We start from the raw sequence: 21,656 nt of genomic DNA on the forward strand, positions 1-21,656 counted from the left end.
ACTTTGTGCAGGGGACACCATCCAGGAAGGCATTACTTGTTACTTATTTTTGTTTTGTCTGATATTTAAAAATAAATGGTCATAATGCTGTGAAAAGGGAGCGAGAATCACATAAATCCTGTTCATCACTCCAGCTGTATATATGTCTGGGTAGAATGGTTTACAAAATTCCTTTGTGGATGAATATAATCACTTGCATTTCATAATGCATTTAATATTTAATACTACTTAAAGCTCACTCTACCAAAACTTTTACATTTGTGTTTGTATATACTGCTGAATTAGGTTTTCAGTGAACAAATTGCAAGCTCCCACACAAAAGCGTAGGATATTCTGCTTTTAGATGATAAAATCTGTTGTGCAAGACTCTGAGGATTAAATTCTCATACTTGCATGGCTGATGCCTGTGTGTTATCCATAGAATCATAGAATGGTTTTGTTGAAAGGGACCATAGGTATCACATAATTCCAAGCCCCCACCATGGCCATTGACTTTGTAACACACATCCAGTGTCTCCTTTTGTTGCAGCTGAGGAGAGTGTTTAAAGTCTGATTGAACTCTTACAGAAATGAGTGAGAAATAGATCATGCCATGAGAAACATCATGCCATACCAATCATAAGCACTTTCAAAAAAAAAAAAGCACTTATACTAATAGCGTGTTATAACTGGAATGATTTGTGTCCTGCAATTCCTACTGTGACCTTAGAAACATTTTCATGAGGAGGCTGACTCTTCCAAGATAGCTTCTGAAACTGATGGATTGTTTTCCTATCCCTAGAGTCTGTATCTCTGCATTGGGTGTTCAGTAAGGAGGATTCAAGATTTTTTAAAAGAACTTTCAAGGCTCACTAATATGATATTTTGTGTTATGAAATCTATATTCTTAGCCATGTGAAAATTTCACTTCAAATACTTCTGTATATTGAGGGATTTTGTAAACTGGAAGTTGGCTCATAGGAGAGAAGGTGCTCCTATCTCTCAAAGCATTTCTCTGCTGTGGGAATCAACCAGGAAAGTGAATGGATTGGAACTGGAGCTTTATTACCAGGGTAGAAACAAGTGCACATTTTTCCTGATACCCCAGAAGTGGAAAAATAGATCATGGCAAAAAATAAATATTATAAGCTGTCACTTTGCAGTTTGAACTCTGCTATTCCACAGCACAAGTACCAGGAAGAGAATACAATTGAAGCTAATAAGGAAGAACTCAGAAACCTTGATGCCATCCTTAGTTTGCAGTTCTCCTTACGCTCAGGTGTCACTGAAGTACACATACCAAAGTAGATTTTGGTGGCACGTGTTCAGCTGCCTAGGGAGCACTGAAAGCCATGGGAGGACTTGTGTGTGCTGGAATTTCATTGCTTCCAGCCTGGCACAGGCATATCTGGTCATTTCACAATCCTTGTCTCCAGATTACAATTGGAGAAGACTTGAACATGTAATTCCTATGAGTAGAAACTCTCACATTGGTTGTGTCAGCAGAATGTTTGGACTAAATCAGCAGCTGTTTCTGAGGTAAATTGAACTCAAATTGAGCTTGCACAATAATTCATCTTGGAATTACCTTGTAAATGATATTTGGAAAGGTAAATCACAATCTTTTCAGGTCAATTACTTAGTTTTGCACAATCACATGCTGTGACCTTAGGTTACAAAGATATGAATGAAAGCTAACTATCCATTGTCTGATACCTGTTCCCTTCGCTGTGACCTTAGGTTACAAAGGTATTATGAATGAAAGCTAACTATCCATTGTCTGATACCTGTTCCCTTGCATGCTCTTAGTACACAACAATTATGAGATAATGTGCCTTAATTTAGCCCATGGTGGAAGAATTTTCAGTGTAATTGCATCAACTTTGTGTTTCCTGAAGAGTAACATATACACGTGGACAGGTGTTGTGTGTGTAAGAGGGTATAACTTGTGCTTACTTATAAATCTCTGGATAACAGTGTGTACCAGTGTGTACCAGATGTGAATGTGCCCCTTGAAGGTTTTGCCAGGTTGTACCTTCGTGCCTCCCCTCTGATGCAGCTGTAGCTCAGCTGGTAAAAAGGTTTGTTTGGGAGCACTTTCATTTGCTTCAGGCAAAGCGAGCAGGTTGGTTTATACCCTCTTTGTTGACTAATCCATCTGACTTGTTGGAAGCACACGAGGGAGTGCTCACTTAATTCCTTCTGCCAACAGAGCTGCGGGGGTGGAATCTCTCGGCAGAGGAGTGGTAAGGAACAACTGGAAGAATGATCATGTCACCGAGCAGCCGGCACACCTGTCTGCGAGCTGAGTGCCAGCGCATGACCTACTCCTGTCTGCACCATGGGTTTTGTAGCTCTTCCAAACAGGTCTGTGCCTTTCCTGTTACACATTCCTGGCTTAAATCTCCTTCATGCTAAGTTCTTTTATACCACTCTGGCAATACAAAACAATTTGAAAGCATCCAGAGGTGTAATAGCAGCCTTATTCAACAAAATATGTCAGAAGGTCTAATAGGTGAATTTCAATAATTGCAAAATTAAATGCATAATTTCCTTATCCTGAACTTGAGCTGTTCCTGTCAAGGATGCCAGATGCACAGGCAGCACCTGGATGCAGGGTGGCAGTGCTGCCCCTCGGCCCAGGGACAGTCTGCTCTGGGGCTGTGTCACTCTGATTTTACACTACTGGTGAAAGTTCACATCCAGGGAGGGGCTCCAGACTTCATTCCCAGTTTGTACATTTTCTCGTGGTCATGTGAGTGACCTCCTGTTACTCTTAAACCTAGAGGGGTCCAGTGGCCCACAGGCTTCTGAAAGGGGTTTTGTCTGTCTGGCTGTGAAGAGCTGTCCTTGCCACCCTCTTTCCAAATGTGCCCTTCCTGTTGCAGAGCCTTCCCCTCTAGCTGCATCATCAGCTTGCCTGCAAGGCCCATGGGATGCATAGTGCTTTCCCTTCTTTCATGGATCCCCTGCACTGTCTTTTCCTAATCTCTTTAGATTACATTTTCTTGTATTTTCATGTTGGAGTTCCTAAACATCCTTATGAAGTGATTGTGCTTTATCTACCACTGTTGTTGTTATGACTACTAACTGTCTCTTCTTTTGGAAAATTCTGCTTAGTCTGATCTTAATGTTGTAGCTTCACATAACTGGTTTTTATCGTTTCTTTTTTTCCCATTCTTTTTTTTTCTACACAAGGACAGCCCTGCTTTTTGTTTCAGTCTGTCACTTGCAGCCTAAATGATTTTTTTTCCAGTGAAGTACTTGAACCTCTAGATATTTTCGTGTGCTTCCATGACTTCCATGAAGAAAGAACGTAAGATTTTGCTAAAAAATTATTTTTCTGAAGTAGAAATGAAAGACCTTACCTGAAGCATGCTACAGGAGTCTAAAATCTGCTCATTCATTGTGGCCAACTGCTCAGATGATGAAGGGATTTTTTTATTTTTTTTAATTCCTACGGCTACAGCTATGACCAGTTTAATCTTCACAAATGCAGGGCATTTCCACTTAGCTTCAACCTCTTTTAAAGTAATTTAGCATGTTTATACCTAAGATTTTTTATTCCTTCTGATTCACAGGTTTCTGATCCTTTTGTCTGTCTGGGTTAGGTATTTCTTCTGAACAGTGATCAGTTCTGAAAACATCTGGTTTTCAACCTTTGCCTGACTGAAAAAATAGTACATTTTTGTTCTTTCATGTCTTTTGTTTCTTTGGTGGGCCTCCATAGTAGTCCTGTATTTTTCAGTCTGCAGCTTGGATGGATGTGCTTTATCAGGCAGTGAATGAGCTGTCAAAGATACTCTCTAATCAGGAAGGGAACAAAGTCCTTCTGGGTACTTAAGCAACTGCATTTTCCCTGTGACTTTGATCAGTGCCCCTTCAGTCAGGTTACAGCCTCCTCCTAACACTGACTGCTAACTTTGGGTAATCCAATGTATCCCTCTCTTTTTATACAACTATCCAATTCTTGGTTTTCTGGATAATCTTACACACTTTTCCTACTTCAAAATCTGTTAGTGGACCAATGGTACTCTTTATCTTAAGCTACCAAAGTTCACGGAGGGCATATATCTCCATTCAGCCTGCCTTATATTAATTACTGAGCAGTTATTAACACTTATCAGGGGCTGCAGAATCTCAGCTGGGTGGAGTTAGTCCACACAGTGTTAAACAGGAATGAATTTGAAAATTGTTCTTATTGAAATGTCCTTCTTGTAGGACAATGTTTGTGGATTCCTTTCTTGGGAGGAGATAAAGAAGCTATACAAGCCAATTAATTACTGGCATACTTTGCTAATCCTGCAATTCTATACAGCAGCCATAATTATAACTGTATTTGCTGAAGGGAATTAAAAAGATTCCTTAGAATATTGTATATAGAATAGCTTTATTCACTCAGAAAATAAAATTTAAATCAAAATTCCTAAAACTGAGTGAAATGTGCCAGCAAAAATGGTAATGCCAGGCCAGTAAGGAACAGGGCTAGCACTCTCAAATGTTAATGGTGCTGAACACAGTATAGATGTTGCAATTTCTGCTGTTGCCAATGCCAGACAAAGTTGTGCAAATATTTTTCTCTGACAGTCTGGCAAGCAATGCACAGGCATGGCTGCAGTGCTACTGCAGCAAAACACAGGCAGAGTCCAAAGGGAAGAGGAAAGTGAAGAGAATCAACTTTGATGCAGGTTCCAGGAGAAGGAGGGGCAGCCCTGGCTGATGCCACCCTGCTCTACTTTCAGTAAGAGTTTTCCTCAAGGTCACCACCTGCAGTGTCTCTGAGCTGGCCCTCAGCCCAGACAGCCAAACCCTCAGGAAGATGAAAGTGGGCTCGAGACCCTGACACTCCATTTTGCCCTTAGAAATATCCCCTGCCAACTTCAGCAGCCATTCCCTGAGCTAATGCTCCCTTTTTTTTCTGTTTTCCCAAAGCAGGCTAGTGCAAGCAAGGGAAGGACTCCACAGCAATGCTGGCTGCCTCTGCACTGCCCTCGTGCCATCCTTCTCCCTGACATTGATTTTCCCAAAGCCAAACCATCAAAGCTCTCAGCTGTGCCAAAACATTTCTCGCCACAAACAGTGCTACAAGGGGCTCCCACGTTCAGTGTTGGTGACCTTACACCTAATGCATTCCCTGATCTGGATCAGAATCCTAGTAGGAATGCCCATTGTTATCTTGGACACTCCCTTAAGGCCTGGGAAAAGGTTGCTGAAATATTAGTCGCTGTTCCCTTCTCTGTGGCATGGACCTGAAGTGTGTCTTAGAAGCATCAGCACTTCGGGTGCCACCCTGAATTGTTCTTGCTCAACATCCTTTTTTTCCCTCCTCTTCCTCTTCTTTGTGGTACGGACAAGCAGTTGTCCTAATCTGCTACATCTTAATGTTCTGTGGGGAACATTGTTGCTAAATTGGCGTTTCAAAAAGGCATCTCTTGTTTTCTCTAGGAGCTCCTCCCCTCCCACATCCCCCCATTTTTATAGTACTGCTAAAGTGTGAACTCTGATGCTTTGTGAAAACCTGGTTTAGTCGGGAAAACTTCAGGCTTACCTCAGTATAATACAAGGCTTTTCTGGAAGGTGTGAATAAACTGGAAAATATCTAATTGGTTTTGTGTGGCAGAGAATGGGTTAAGGTATAGTACTGTTGAGATTAAATCAAAGTGGCTACTTCAGCAAAAGTCTTGCAGACACATCTCTGTGTATGTATTTTCAAAGCTAGTGCCTTTGTAATAATTTGATTTAATCTAGGGAGGCTACATATTCAAAACCAGGTGCTAATGCTAATGCACTTAGCACAGGTCACCCAGCCTGTGTCAAATCAACACTCACATCAACAGTTCCATTGTGCTTTCAAGGACAGGACATAAAGGTATCAGCTCTTGAACCAGAAGACTCTGGAAGACAGAAGTGGTTCTCAGAGAAATTACTTTTGAAGAATTAACTGTCCACTGCAGTTTCCTTGGTGGGAATGCACAAACCCACAGTCAGTTCAGTCTACAGTTTGGGAGCAATTCTGGGTTTTGTGCTGGTACTCTAGAAGCAGCTCATGAGGGCAGCAATATTGAGTCATTCCTGGCCAGGAGACTCCTGTGTTCGCAGATCTGTTGTGCTCTATTCTCATATTTCTTACACCTCTTGGTTAGAGCACAGCTACATGCTATTTCTGCTGGGGATTCTTGGCACCAGGGAAATCAATGTGGAATAGGAAGGCTGTAGCAACTCTCCACAACAGCAGCAGTTTTAAAAGCATGCTTGATGGTTATATTAGAGGTTTTTTTCCATTGGTTTATAAATACTGATCGAAATCTGGGATATCAATGTTATTAGGGTGCACTATCATTAGGGGATAGATAGGGCTCTCTAGGACAGTGGTTTCAAAAGGTTTTGGTAGTGTACCCCTATCACTAAAAAAAACTTTGAGCATAATTCCCAATATATTTGTATTTTTTATTTATAAATTATATATATATCTAATGTCATAATGATATATTATGCATGTTAGAAAACAGAAAAAATTAAAACTAAAGGACTAAAGATAAAGATAAAACTAGAGCTAAAGATAAAATTAATTATTTATTAATGGTACAGAATGCATTTTCTTTGTGCACCCCAGTGGATTATCTTTCATACCCCTTGAGTCCACACACCTTGTTTTCAAAACCAGTAATCTAGAAGATGGACTAAAATTCAAGATGAAAAAACATTACAAAAATGAAAAAAAAATTACCCCCTTGGCCTTAAAGTATCTCCTTAATGCAGGTGGTTAAAAACTTTTAAAGTCTGGTCCAAGAGTATGGAATTAATTCCCTCAGGAGCTAAGACAATTGCAAACATCATCATCCAAATGTAAACAAGGTTATTTAACCTGCCTTTATGACATAAATACATTGCAACATATACATTAAAGAGAAGCATCCAAATTATCAAAGCAAATCCTCCTACAAACGTCTCCCCTGGGGCAGAGGAAGAGAGAACAAAGGAGGTGTTGCTTAATGCACTACTGGAAAGCAAGTGGGTGTTGCTGCAATGGGGTGAGAACGTGGATAGACTGGCGTGTGACAGAAAACCGAATCTGTTACTGTTTCTACTCTATTAAAAAACGGGCACCAGTGTGAATTAAATGTTCATTTCAGGTCAACAGACATTATATATCCATTTTTTAATTGGGTACTACTTGTTTTGGATTTTCCTATTGTTTTCTTCCTTCCACAGTGGCATCCTGACTGTAGAACCATGAGTAAATTACTATAAACCATGAACTCTAGCTCTGGCTGGCTGTAAAATAACCTAATTTCTTGATTTCACTTCAAGAGGCTTTCTTGGGTAATATTTCAGTACAGCTGGATTGCTTTATTGGCACAGCTCTAAATATAGATCAACTTTTAAATTGCTTGCTTCCAAAATTGGTTCAAAAAACTATTCTGAGTTGTAAATTGTGTTAATACACAGGACAGTGAATCCCAGCCTTCCTGGGGGTACAGTACTGTCTTACCTAAGGGTGACATTTATTTCATCACTGATGCCTGGCAAACTCCCCTAGCTGCTGCATGAGGTGGGATGAAGCTGGAATCAAGAATTTCTCTGCTCCTGAGTCCTTTACAAAAGGAAAAATGCTAGAAAACACAGGTTACATATTCCCACCTTGTCTACATACAAATCATTCAGCCAGGATCTGTTTTCCAAATGCATTTAGGAATGGGAAGAGACTAACTTTGTACTTCATCCACTGCTTTCCTGATGATGACAAGAAAGCAGGCTAGGTTTTTGAAGTGATTAGTGCTGGCTAGAAACTTCCATTCTACATTGGAAGCTGTACTTTCTGGAAATAAAAAATTAAATTTTATAGGCCGTCTTTTACTTTGTCATGATATCTCTATCATGACAGAAATGACATCTCTTACTGCAGCACAGGGTTTCCCTCTGACTGCTCTGGCTGATATGTTGTAAAAGATGTGGTTTGTCCTGCCAAAAAGTGGGAAAGAATGGGGCAACTTTACTGGAAACAACAAACTCTTTCTAACTGTGGAGGTAGATGGCAATGGAAAATGGAAGTCTAATGCTGAGATGACTTGAAGCAAAGAGTTTTAGCCTTGTTTCAATGTGATTTTCTACCCTGATGTTTCCTAAGCAAAAGCTTTGGAACTTATGTCCTGTACCAAGAGGAGGTACCTTGAAACTTCTCCAGTACCTTGAAACAGAATGTGTAAAAAGTTGAGTACAGCTATTGATATGTTTGAGTACAGAAGAATAACAATTGGTGAAAAATACAAACAACTTGTTTGACTAGTATAACAATGAATACAACTGCAGCAGAATTTCCATCTGTTAATAGATTCAGAGAATCACAGAATGGTTTGGGCTGAAAGGACCTTAAAAATTGCCCAGTTCCAACCCCCCTGCCATGGTCAGGGACATCTTCCACTAGACCAGGTTGCTCAAAGGCCCATCCACCCTGGCCTTGAACACTTCCAGAGACAGGGAGTTCACAACTTCTCTGAGCAACCCTTTCAAGTGTCTCACAGTGCTCATTATGAAGTGTTTAATGGTATCCAGCCTAGACCTCTTTCAGTTTAAAAATGCTGCCTCTTGTCCTGTCAATCGTAGGCATTGCTAAAGAGTATCTCACCAACTTTTTTATAAGCTACTTCTGAATGCTGAAAGGCCACATTAAGGTCTCCCCAGAACCTTCTCTTTTCCAGACTGAACAACCCCAGCTCTCAGTCTGTCTGCATAGGACAGGTGACCCAGCCCTCTGATCACCTTTGTAGCCTCCTCTGAGCGCACTTTAACAAATTTGTGTCTTGCCTTTTGCTGAAGTCTTTTCCTTGGTGATTACTAAGTGCCTTTATAATGAAAGAAATGCAAGAATATCAACTGTTTTTGGGATCATAAAACAGGGTGAAAAGGAATAATGACACTTCCCCATTTCCTGAAGGAAGTCTGAATTTAGCTTTATGTAGAACAAATCTACCTTGACAAGTTTTGCATAAACCTATCACTTAACTTTTCTCAGGTATTAAATGCTTCTGAAGCTGATCTGAGTGTGAAATAGGGCATTTCAGTAATATTTCCATAATATGATGTGTAATAGCTCAGGAAGTATACTAGCAACTTGCCTCTTGTCCACTTTTTTATAAATAATGCATGTTTTGTATCAAAGCCAATATTTTAAATCTACAACAGACATGGAAGGCACAAACAAATGTTCATGTGGGAAAACAAAAATGCAGGATTAACTCTGTTGGTATGAACTATTTGAATCTTGAATATATTAAACCTTATTTGTGAGCAACTGTTAACTTTGCAAGTAAAAGGCTAAAGAAAAAAATAAGCTGTAGTATGAAGGCAAGTAGACTGAAAGATTTGTGATTAGAAAAAGTATGACTTTCTAGTATTTCTAGAAGCGTGCCTGAAGAAATCAGTGAATATTATTGAGAGTTACCATATTGCTCAAAGGGCTGTTACAGAAACATGTCTTCTTTTTTTTTTTTCTTTCAGAAATTCTTGGCCAAAACATCACCACTAGCCTTATTTGGTTATATTTCTCTATTTACAGATTTGCTTGTGAATTTTTCTACTCTTTCAAGTGAATTAGTTAATTGATGTTTGTGCCATGTTTTCAAGACAGAACTACCTACAATGAGCTACAGTAACCCATGACTGCTACTTAAAATCTAATCTAAATTGTATTTTTCATAACTAATCTGGAAATGAGCCTCAGTAATAGTAGGATTTTACACAGTGCAAATGTTGCCTCAGACTTCTGGAAGAGTCATTGCTGAATGTTCCTGCAAATCTTCTAATATCAATTTGGCCTTTACCCTCATCTTAAAAAAAAAAAAAAGAAAAAAAAAAGTCATATTGTCAAGTTATACAGGCAATAAAAACATACAAAGTTTCCTACTCTTGTGGTTTTGCACTTAATACCAGAAGGCTTTTTGGCTGATGTGTGCAACCCAAGAGACACAGATGCAGACTGAGTACCTTGACCTGCAGCTAGGCACAGCTCTTGTTGGAGCTGGAAGCTCAGGCACAGAACATTCTAGTGTTACATGGCCTGGAGAGTGTGTTAAACCAGGTAGTGCTCATGGGGAGAAGAGGACTGCCGACCTCTTAGCTAGGCCCTGCTCTTCTTCCCCTCCTAATACACAAACCCTTGGGCATTGTTGTTGATGATAACAAATAGCTCTTACTATGGTCCTACTGTTATGTTCAGGAAGAATAAAATTGCAAATTTGAGTGTTCTGTTTCAGTTATGCATTCAAAGGCAGGAAAGTTCACTAAGTTACTGTGATGTTATCACTCAATGTCCCACTCTGTATCACAGGTTAAAGCACACATGCTGCTGTTTACACAGTTTACAGCAAGTTTTCAGCTCCATGTCTTTAAAAAGTGACTTATGTTTTACTGTTATATCCACATCTGACTTGCCAACCCTCCAGGCAGCAGCAGCAACCTGCTCCTGTGCTGGGAAGTTGCTCCTAGTAGCCTCCTGCAACAATAGATGATGGAATTACATGGTTTGCCTGGGAGTTCTGAGGGTGCTGTCAACTCTGTCAAATTTTCAGGACAGTGGAACTGCACTTCTTAGGGGTTATAACCCTACGCCAAAGCTGGGAATTAGTATGGACAAAAATCTTACAACCTGCATCAGATGTCTTCAGTCTGTCACATCACCAGCAAACCCATGTGACTTGCCTTCAGAGGTCAGGTATCACAGCTGACACATCCCCTTCCTGTCCCGGATGTCAGATTTAAATCCTTATGAGATACCAGGGTAGTTACATGCAGGAACAGGTCTGGTTCCTGTCTGGATCCATGTAGGACAGCAGGGAGAATAGAGGTGTGATGAGCCTGCAGAGTGTGTCAGCAAACACTGGTGCACTTGGAACCTTCTGCCCTGGGATCAGCAGGGGTAGACAAGATCTCTCACAACAACTAACTACACTTTAGCTGCTGTAATATCTTCCCCTCCCATTTTTTAGTTTTGTTGATTTTTTTTGTTTTGTCTTGATTGTTTTTTGCCTTTTTTTGTTTTGGTTTTTTGGTTTTTGCTGTGGGCTCTTGCAGAATGTCTTCAGCAAAGCTGGCAAATAATATTTTATCTGTGGCATCCAGCATCTGGTGTCCACTGGAGATGTGTGGCCACAAGCAGAATGCCACACATCTCAAGAAGAATTTTGGCCATTAAATCAGACCACTTGTGGTTCAACTCCTTTTAGATGATCCCACATACTAGAAAAATTTCTGTATAGAATTCTCCCTCAACATGCTTGTCCTAGAATTTCCTGCAAATAACATGGTGACCTTGGGTAGGCAGAGTAGCTGGTTATAGACTTTGTGTGTCTTGTTGTGATTCCTTGTCTTCAGTCTTCTTGTTTCACATTCTGGCATCTGTGACACTCCTTAGCATTGACTGGTTCCTGTTTTTCATGTTGCTGACACCTTTGGCTGTTGAATGGAGCTGGAGGAAGTCCAGGCTTCACACTGGTGCCTAATTCTTCAAATCAAATCCATCTTCACAGGTTTGGTTAGGCTTTTATTTTTGGTTGATGAAGATAGTGATACTTAGGTTGCTAACAATGATGTTTGTTATCTTCACAAAATTGTTTCTGCCTTTCTTCTGCTCTTTTTCCAAGGCCTTTCTTTTGTTTTCAGTCTTCTGTAATATGCATGCATATTGCTACATTTTTGGCTGTTATTTTTTCTTTACTGTCTGATCTCCTGTTCTATTTATAACCTATGTCAAATATTTTACCCTTTGTGTTTTAGTGGGTTGTCCTGGTCCCATATCCAGCAAAATTCTAATAAAGTCTTCAGTAGGTAGTCAGTGTAACAGTCTCAGTCTGTCCCCAGCAAGGGATCCTTGCTATAAGATCTGTGTCAGGAAGAGGTTCCTGTGTCCCTGCTCCTCCAACAATTGAGATACTCCCCAGACACCATCTCAGTTCAAACGCAAAGATGAACCTGGCCATGTGTCCTTTGACATGTTTTCTTCAGCATGGACAAGTTCTTCTACACCTTTCCTGTTCCAGAGTCTTGCCATTGAAAAACCCCACTTTATTTTTGAATCTGAGTATTTTCTGTCCTGTCTTTATCTTCTTCACCCAGTGGGAAGGTGAGTTCTTCGCTTTTCTAAGAATCTGTCATAGGCTGAATAATCATTGTGTAACCTTCCTTCCTTCCTTTCCTCCTTCCTTCCTTCCCTCCTTCCCTCCTTCCCTCCTTCCTTCCCTCCTTTCTCCTTCCCTCCCACTTATGTCCACCTTTCCCTTAGCTAGATAATGTCTTGTGTTAATATATCCCGTCTTACATTCCTAACTAGTCCATCTCCATGACCTGCACTGATGAAGCTTTCTCTGTGTGGTTATGTTCCCTCTCTTTTCCTCTCTTCACAGACATTCCTCTGACATAACTCACTCCAGATTTTCTTAAGGCTGTTTTATAGGCTGTTGGCACTTGAGTCTTCTTTTATTTTCTATCATTCACATGAGCTCTTCTATATATTTTTGGTTATTTTTCACAAAACATCTGGCTTCCCTAAAATCTGCATGCTATAACCTGTTTAAATAGTTAGCTGTTGTAGCACTACTATCCACAGCATACTTGCATAGTGAATATCCTGCATTTGAATAAAATGTTTGCAATGATTTGCAAAGGCTTTGACTTTTACACTTGTAAGCTGTGGTCCATTGTCTACCACTGCCATTATCAGTGAGCTATTTCTGGCAAATACCTTGACTGTGACGTTGGTTATATGCTCATCAGCTGTGTCGTGTTTCTGGATAGAAGAAATCATAACTTAGAGACAGCGAGTAAATTTTTTCCACATGCAATCACAGACCAGACAGCCTCTCTGCAAACTGTGTGGTCAAAGTGGGGTCAGCTGGAGCAGGTACCCCAGGACCCCTGGGGCACCCCCAGACTGGCCTCCAGCTGGGGCTTGTGCCTCCCATCACAGCTCTGTGAGCCCAGGTCGTGGCCAAGGGACAAATCTGCATACCTCAGTACAAATACTTTTTCTAGAACAGTAGTGTACACAACATTGTATTCTGGTCTTTGTTCTAACATTTTTCAAGTCACAATTGGTAGTAGCAAAATTTTATCCATTTGCTATTCATCTCCTTCTTGTAAATTTGTGGGGTTTTTTCCCCCATAACTTCTATGCTTGTATTTAGTATTGTTTTTTTCTTGTCCTCATGGGCCTGTCTGGCTATGGTGAGTGCTCTGCTCCTGACACCAAGGGATCAGGAATATTTTGCTGGTACCCAGGGTGTCCTAACTGGCATGTGAGAAATCCATTTGCACTGATGGATAAAGCACAGGGTCTACAGGACAGCCATGCCCTATGGGAGAAGTAGATGGGGTCTGTAGGGCACTCTGAAGGAAATAAATTACTTATTTATGTAACTGAATGGAGTCCCTATTACCAAATCCATGTTTTTAAACCCTTCCCACTTGCTGAAATGACTACAAGCATTTCTTTCCCAAAATAACTGTTCCCCACACTCTGTATTGGTGGTCTATAGCAGCACACCTGGATTTTCTTCACAAAGTCTGCATGGTGACTGCAGATACCAGAACAACCTGCTTGAAGTTTGTGCAGAAAATAATTTTAGTATTGTAAATACAGCAGCTGTGGGGAGCTGGGTACTGCTGATCTGAGCCTGTTTCCAGGCTGCAGGCAAGTCTTTATGCTTATCTTCTGGCAAAACAATCTTCTTGCCTTGCGAAGCCTCTCCCTGAGCTTTCACTTTTGCTCTAGCTGCATATGCTGTGTATCAATCTGTGGTTTGCTAATTTAAACTGCCGTTTGTTTACCTCCTTTGTCCTTCAGAATTTGCTTTGGGTCTTTTGCTAGGCAGCAGAGCACACATGCCTGCTTTGTAGAGAAAAATAATTTAAATCCAGGTTTAAGTCAAGAGCTTTTTTTTTTGTCTTGATTCTCTCCTTCATATTGCTCCAGATGACATAGATCTTCTGAGGGCACTGAACCAAGAAGTAGTTAATCTGTGGTAAGTGGCCTTAAAGTGTTGACTCTTCTATGTTTATATATGTGTGTATGTATATATACAAATAGCTTAAAGAAATATAATATATATAAAATATATGTTTTTATCCCAAATTCAGTATTTGTAGGTCTGCAGTATATTTAGGGTATGTCATGTCAAGAGCTTCTCTCCCTACATGTGCATTGCAGGTTTATTCTCTCTGTTCTCTGTCTCCCATCCAACAGGAGTCCCTAAAGGACTGTCCTGCTCACCTCTCTTGCACACTAGGGAATGGGTGGGAGATTATAAAATCAAAGAATCACTTATGTTGGAAGGCACCCTAAGGACCATCAGGTTCCAACCCCCCTCCATGTTCCTTCTAGTGGAAGGGGCACCTTCCACTAGACCAGGATATTCAGAGCCCAGTCCAACCTGTTCTTGAACACTTCCAGGGGTGGGACAGCCACAACTTCTCTGGGCAACTGCTCCAGTGCTTCACCACCCTCACAGTAAAGAATTTCTTCCTAATCTCTAATCTAAACCTACTCTCTTGCCGTTTGAATCCATTCCCCCTGTCTTGTCACTACATACTTTTATAAATTGTTGATGGCCAAATCTTAGACTTAGGACAGGCACGAAAAGTTCCCACTTGTCTGGTAAAACAAAAGCAACACAGGAAAGTGTGGTGAGCTGTGATGGTCTTTGGTTCCTCATTTCTCTGCATGGCAGGTGTCTGTCCCAGCCTTGCCTGGGAATGAGAGAAGAGATCATATGGGATGTTACAGCAGTGTATGCTGTCAATCATCTTTGATGAGGAAATACAGTGTTGATGGACTAACAAGAATGACTTCAAGAAGAATCTGTTAACGTAAGCCTGTAGCTAAAGCTGGGCTTTCAACACAAATCAGCTGATATAAAACTTTTAGCATATTTTTGTCAGAAGGGCTACTGTAGCCAAAAAGAAAAAAAAAAAAGAAATTTTTCCTGATCAGCTTCCCCTTCTGTAAATAGAAGTGGTCACTACTTGTATAATTTGAACTTAATGCAGGATGTAGTAATAAGTCTAAAGGAATAATACATATTTAGTCTAAACTTCTGCTTAGAGAGAGGTTTAAGTCATACTTCAAAGGTTTTCTTATCTGGAGTGAATGGCAACAGATCGATAGGACAGAGGGATTCCTTTACCACCAGTAGACACACACTCTTGTGTACAAAACAGGTGTTGCCCAGAGTTCCTGTAAACAAAGGAAGAGTTTAATGATATTTGTCACTGGAAAATCATAAGGCCCTTGAGCCTGATTTTCCCTGTAATGTCAGGAGAGTGAGACTTATCCAATCCCACCTCCCTGTGCCACAGCCTCAGTTGTGACACTGTTTTGAAGAGAAATTATGCCAAATTGATTTCTCTCAGTAGCAGTGGCCATTTTGCTGCTCAGAGCTGTTTTAGTGAGTTACAATTTGAGGTCCAGCATGTCCAACCTCCTGCTGTGCTGCCCTTCTCTTGCCATGAAATACATACTGAGTTGTTGAGGGTGAAACTCTGGTCTTCAGCATTCTTGCAGTTTTTTAAGTGCAAAGATGTGAACCGTCCTGGCTGAGACTTTGAGGTAATCTTCCTTATAGTTCTCTTCACCAAACTGTATGGTTTTAACACCAAGTAGCTGACAAAGTGGTGGTTAACAGGGCTGTAAAAATGGTCTGTGTGTTATAAAGACAATATGGTGCCAGGAATTTGAGACCTTTTCTTATGAAGACCCTCAGCCAACCATTATCTTAGGGAAAAATATCAATGGCAGCAATTGAGGCTGAGCAAAGCCATCCCAGGGAGTCTCTGGGATGCTGGCTCACCAGGCTGGTGGCAGCTCACCATGGCAGCTGGCTCACCAGACTGGTGCCACCCTGGCCAGTGTGGCAGCTGAAGAGAGGAGCTCAGCCTCTGCAGTGGATTTGGTGAGAAGGAGTCACAGGTCCATATATTACTGCTTTGCTCAGAAGATGACAGCAGAGTCTGGAACATTTCAATTTCTCTTTTTGTATACAGGGCATGAGCATGAGCCACAGACAAAATGGTCTTTATAAGGCAACGATTCTGGGGTGCCTGGGGCAGCACTAAGGGGATGATCCGTGCTCTGCCGCAGCGCAGCTGCAGCCGGCTGGAGGAACCTGGCACTGCCCTGCACTCATTCCCCTCCTGGGTGAAATGGGGGCTGCCTGGGGTGGCTGCAGTGGGAGCCTGTGCAAAGGCACTGCAGCAAGGTGGGGTGTTCCAGTGGAGGGGGAGCTCAGGGTCCTGCAGATCAGTATCCTGGCAGCCACGGTGCAGAAGGAGCCAAGCCTGGATTGCAGCTGAGGGAGGGTGAGAGAAAAGTAGTTTGCAACCTAAATTCTTGGCAGCAGCAGAAGCTGAATGAAATGCTGTTGGTGTTGCTACAGCAGTGGTCTCCGAGCTGCATAGCAGCCAGGATCCCCACTGCATTTGGAGCTAAATCCTTCCTACATGACTGGCTCGCTGTCATCTGCCCTTAGCCTGTGCTGTGGCCACTTATACAGAGGCATAGTATAAGGCTCTCCTGGAGCCATTTTTTTTGTCCCTGACAGGTTTGGATTGGTCTCAGTAACCAGAGGCTACAGTCTTTTCTCAAAGCTATTTGGTATTAGTCATCCTCAAAGTTTGCTCTCCTTGTTGTGTGGCCATGCTTGCTCTGCATGTACCCGTGCTCTGGAGCTGCCTCCCTCCTCTTGCATGTCCTGAGCACTTCTTTCTGACATGCAGAGTCCAGAGCTACAGACTACCTGGGGTTTTTTCCCAGAAGATAATGCATGCTTTGAAAGGAAATCCACCTTAGAGAAAAACACAAATTTTTACTGAACTTCAGGCTGTCTTGGAAGTCTACAAAAGACAGAAGAATGTTACAGAGAGAATTTAATACACATTTAAGTGCAACAAAAACCAACAAACTATTCAAGAACTGTAAGCAGTGGGAACCATGTATATGAGATTTACTTATTATGTTTCAGCTTGCTGAGGCAATGTAATATATCTGCAGCTAAATCTGAAGTTTTATATCTTCCTCATGTTGAGAGGCTGAATGCACCATAACATTGTTCTGCCAGGCATGTTTTGGATGATAAAAGCAGCATATGAAACCTGGGAAGTGCCACAGGACTGCTTGACCTCAGACAGCACGGTTACATGGACAGAGAAGATGTTGGAGCTGGTGCTTTGTACAGTGAAGGAAGGACTCTGTGTTTGGAACTGTCCCCGTCACGCAGCAACAGCTGAGTCAGATAGATGTGGTAGAGATGAAGTGGCTGGATGCATTCGGTGTGTGGTCTTCATGAGTGGTAAATAGTGTGAAAGATTCTTCATAGGAACACAGAATAAACTGAGTGGGAAGGGACCCACAAGGATTACCAAACCCAGCTCCTGGCCCTGCACAGCTCCACCCCCTGCACATTACAACATGTGCCTGAGAGCATTGTCCAAACACTTCTTGAACTCTGTCAGGGTTGGTGCTGTGATCACTTCCCTGGGGGGCCCTATTCCAGTGCCCAAACACCCTCTGGGGGAAGAATTTTTTACCAATACCCAACCTAAAGATCCCCTGACACAACTTCAGGCCATTCCCTTGGGTCCTGTCACTGGGCATCAGAGAGAAGAGATCAGTGCCTCCCCTTCCTTTTGCTCTCATGAGGAAGCTGCAGATTGCAATGAGCTCTCTCCTCTTCTCCAGGCTGAGCAGCCCAAGTGACCTCAGCCTCTCCTCATTCAGCTTCCCCCCAAGGCCCCTCACCATCTTCATGGCCCTCCTTTGGGCACTCTCCAGTAGCCTTATACTGTTATGTTGTGGTGCCCAAAACTGCACACAATATTCAGGGTGAGGCCACACCAGAGCACAGCAGGACAATCCCCTCTGTTGCCCTGCTGGTGATGGTGTGCTTATGCACCCAGGACACAGGTTCCAGAACTCATTGGGGAAAACATAAAAGCCCATTAATTTCACTTTCACAGTCATTTTCTGGCCTTGTCTGAACTCACTGTGTAACATTTGTTATTCACATTTCTTACTGTAGATTCCATGTTCTTTAATGAGATTCAAGTGTCTGTGCAGGGGAGTAAAACCCCAAATTGGAAACCTAACTGCTCTCCAGGTTAGAAAATTAAGCTCACACTGCTCAACACCTAGATTCAGCAGTGTTAGATCTGTACAGGTTCCCAAAGGACTGAAAACATAAACCACTTATCTTTTGGAGTTTGTAAAGATTCTGAAAACAGCTCAAGAAAGTTCAGCTCCTGTGAGAGTGTGTCTGGGGTGTTTCATTACTGGGAGTGTTTCATTCTGCATTTAATCATCCTGGTTTTATTATTAACTTCAGGAGAGTTAATCCTGATCTACTCCTATACAGGTAACAGCAGAAGCAAAAATTTTTGCAACACTTGAGACTAACATAATGCTCCTGAACAGAATAATAGATGTGAGTTAATACTGAGGAGCTAAGAGTTTGTACATGTACAAGTAGCAATGCTTCCTACCTCATTACATGGAAAAGTAAGCATTATTCCCATTTTTCTGTTTAGAAGAGGGACACAAAGAGATTCAGCAACCTGCCGAAGGTGAAGGTGGCAATTGTTGGAAGAGCTTGAAATAAGATTTTATTTCTTGTGACTTCTGAGTTCACTGCACATAGAGACATCACAGAGTATGTCAGGACATGGAGGTGCTCTGGTTAAAGCTGTGGATAGCCACCCACTAATGACCCGATTGCAGGTCTGCTGTGAACTCATGATTGTTTTTGTGTTGAATTACCCAGTAATGTTAATGCCATCTGGACAAGGACGGATAACCTGATCAGGAAAAAAAAAAAAAAAAGAAAGAAAAATGAAAAGAAAGCCTTTAGGGATAAAACTTCCCCTTCAAACCTCTTTTGAGCATACTTGAACTGGCAGAAGGATTTTGCACCACTTCAACACCTTTTGTCAGATAGCTGTGAGGCATTTCAGCTGGCATCAGGAGCCCTCCCAGAGGAAATGGCACCCCATGGAGTCACTGCTGGGTGTGACAGCCCTGGAAGCTAAGGAGCAATCAAATGCCAAGCCTATCTGATGGTTTTTTCCATCTGTTTCTCTACCAGTATGCAACAGGAAACTTGCCACCATTTCAAGGGAAGCAAATTTGTGTGATCCTGTCTATGTCTGCGTGTCCCTGCCATCACCTTCCTTCAGCCCTCTCTCTGCCTGCTTTGAGCACACTTCATACAAGGATATATGACTTGATGCAAAATTATTTTCCTGCACAACCCAGTATAAATAAATTACCAGGAAGAGGAGAGAACTGAATTTGAGTGGGCATGAGATCCTCCCTAGTGACTTCTGATGATTGAATCAAACAGGTGAGCTTGGTGGAGAGCACAAAGCTGACAACCATGTGTACCATGAACTGAGTTAAGATTTTATCCATAAAAGATAGCCAAACAAGAAACAAAAATCCTCAAGATAAAGGACTCATTAGTATGCTACAAATGGAAGCTGTTGGGGAAGAAATGAGATAATTAAGGTAATGAAGAGTGGATTTAAGGTACTCATTTTTTTTTTAATCAATATTTGGGTTTTATAATGTTGTGATTATGTTTTTTTTCCAAGCTGCTCCATGGATCTTAGGTTTTAGATTGTCATACCCTCACAGATTTTGAGATAGGAAGGTGCTTAAAGAGTCCATCTGTATGTACTTAATTGTAAGTCATATTAGCTAACCTGTTTACTCAGGAAAATAAGTGTTTAGGAATGTCTTTACTGATGAAAATCACATATTGTTAACTGAATATGTGTTCCTTCTCCAAGCATAAAGTATTGAATTATTTTAAGGTAGAACAAAGACACTCAGAGTGTGTTTTGGAGAGAAAAAACCCAAAGTTTGATAGAGATATTTTAGGTTACCTCCTTCACTCAGCACACATGCTCCTATTTTAGTTTCTCCAGGAATAAAATGATACTGGAGACACCAATCCTTCTTTCATTCTTCAGCTCCTAAGCAGAACAAAGTGGACAGACTAACCATGGATATGGCCCTACTACCTAATTACAGTGTGTCAGCAGCAGCACATCCAGCAGAAGTTTTCTGATGTCTGCACAAGGCAGAAGGACAGTCAGAGCAGCCTTTACAATGACACCGCTTTGTTCTTGATCCAGGGCTCTGCAAACTCTCCATGGCTTTAGGGGTGTAGCTTTCCTTCTTGGTAGTTGCTGTCAGTCTTTAATCTCAGTTCAGTATACAATATGCAAGGTTCAGAGCTGCAAATGCTGCTGATATTTCAGTGGGGAGAGGTACTATGGATGGGAAGGAAGAGAGGGAGAAAGGAAGGAAGCAAGAAATTAGAGGAGTGGCAGAGGAAGGGTAGGAGGATAATAACTGGTTCACTGTTATTATTAGATTACTAAGACAAGTGCTTAGACAAGGAAATAATTTTACTGCTTGTGCCACTGTAATTATTTCTCCTCTGTGCATACTTAGGATGGCGCTGATTTTAATGTCATAACCACATGAACACAACTCATGTTCTCACTGATAGGGCAGCATAAAATGAATTTAACAAGAGCAAAACAGCAATTGGACAGATCTATTATTTCCTGACTTCTAAGTGCCTGAATTTACCATCCAGGCATCAGTAGTTTTAAATAGCTTGAGTTTACTGAGTCAATGCAGTTTATAAAGCTCTTGGGATCAGAAGAAGGCAGAGAAGCCTCTCAAGTACCGTGCCAGGAAGCTTCACAGCCAAAGCAGTGACAGCTGGAGGTGGGAATTGGAGGCTGCTGTCAGTTTTTAAAAGATTGATGTGTTTGCAGAGCAGGACATCATGTTAGTGGCAGAAAAAAAGCAATCTTTTATCCCACAGTAAGGAGTCTGATGCAGAAAGCAGCACCTGAACATCAGTTCTGCTGTGCCATAAGCAAAGCAACCCAGCTTCCAGGCTATCACGAGGATCCCTCTGACCAGCTTCCACAGGTCCCACAGGTTTCAGTTGCTGTCTGGCTTCCAAAGATCAGCCATAGTGTGTTCCCCAGATGGAACTGGTTAAAGAGCTGGTTAAAGCTCTTTTCTGACATGAGGTTCAGTCTGTGGACTACACAGCCTCCAACTCCTGTACTTTGAAGGACAGTAACTGTGTGAGTTTCAACTGTGTTCCTCCTGGCACCTGTCCTTGAAGGAGGCTCTGTGGGTATGACTCTGAATGGATGAAGGGGCATAACTTTTTCCCAGGTTCTGGTTGTTGTCTGTGAAGGAAGCAAACAACACACCCAAGCAGACTGAGCTGCTGCTGGGGTGCACACAGTGCCTGTGCTGTGCTGTCAGGGGAGAGGGGGAAGTGTCTGAACTTGATTACTCTGCAGTGATTGTACAGAGCAATACTGGATTGGATTGCTTCCCAGGGCCAAGTGCCTGAAAGTATGATGAAGTGGCATCTATATTCCACCTCTTGTTTTTTTCCTTCCCACAGAACCTTTCTTACAGGACTTGCCAAAAGGAGAAGACAGTTTCCTTTCCTGCACTTAAAAGGCATATGGGCTTCAGTGTGAGCAGCAGAAGGAACTTAGCTAAAACAGGGTTTTCTTATTCACCATGTCATTCCTGAAATTTGGTCTTGCAATGTATTTGTAAGGACAGTACTACTGTTCCATGAAGCATTAAT

The 21,656-nt window shown here is 41.7% G+C and overlaps 1 long non-coding RNA gene across 1 annotated transcript in view; it reads left to right on the forward strand.

Moving 5' to 3' along the window:
- The first annotated feature begins 1,945 nt into the window (after positions 1 to 1,945).
- The window catches only part of LOC120499308, a 72,342-nt gene continuing 52,631 nt past the window's right edge, over positions 1,946 to 21,656 (forward strand). Inside the window, exon 1 of the long non-coding RNA XR_005626844.1 lies at positions 1,946 to 2,346. This is a non-coding gene — a long non-coding RNA (uncharacterized LOC120499308). The remainder of the gene's footprint in view (positions 2,347 to 21,656) is intronic.

This window comes from Passer montanus, unplaced genomic scaffold (genome assembly GCF_014805655.1).
Source record: "Passer montanus isolate IOZ18808 unplaced genomic scaffold, ASM1480565v1 scaffold16, whole genome shotgun sequence".
Lineage (NCBI taxonomy): Eukaryota > Metazoa > Chordata > Aves > Passeriformes > Passeridae > Passer > Passer montanus.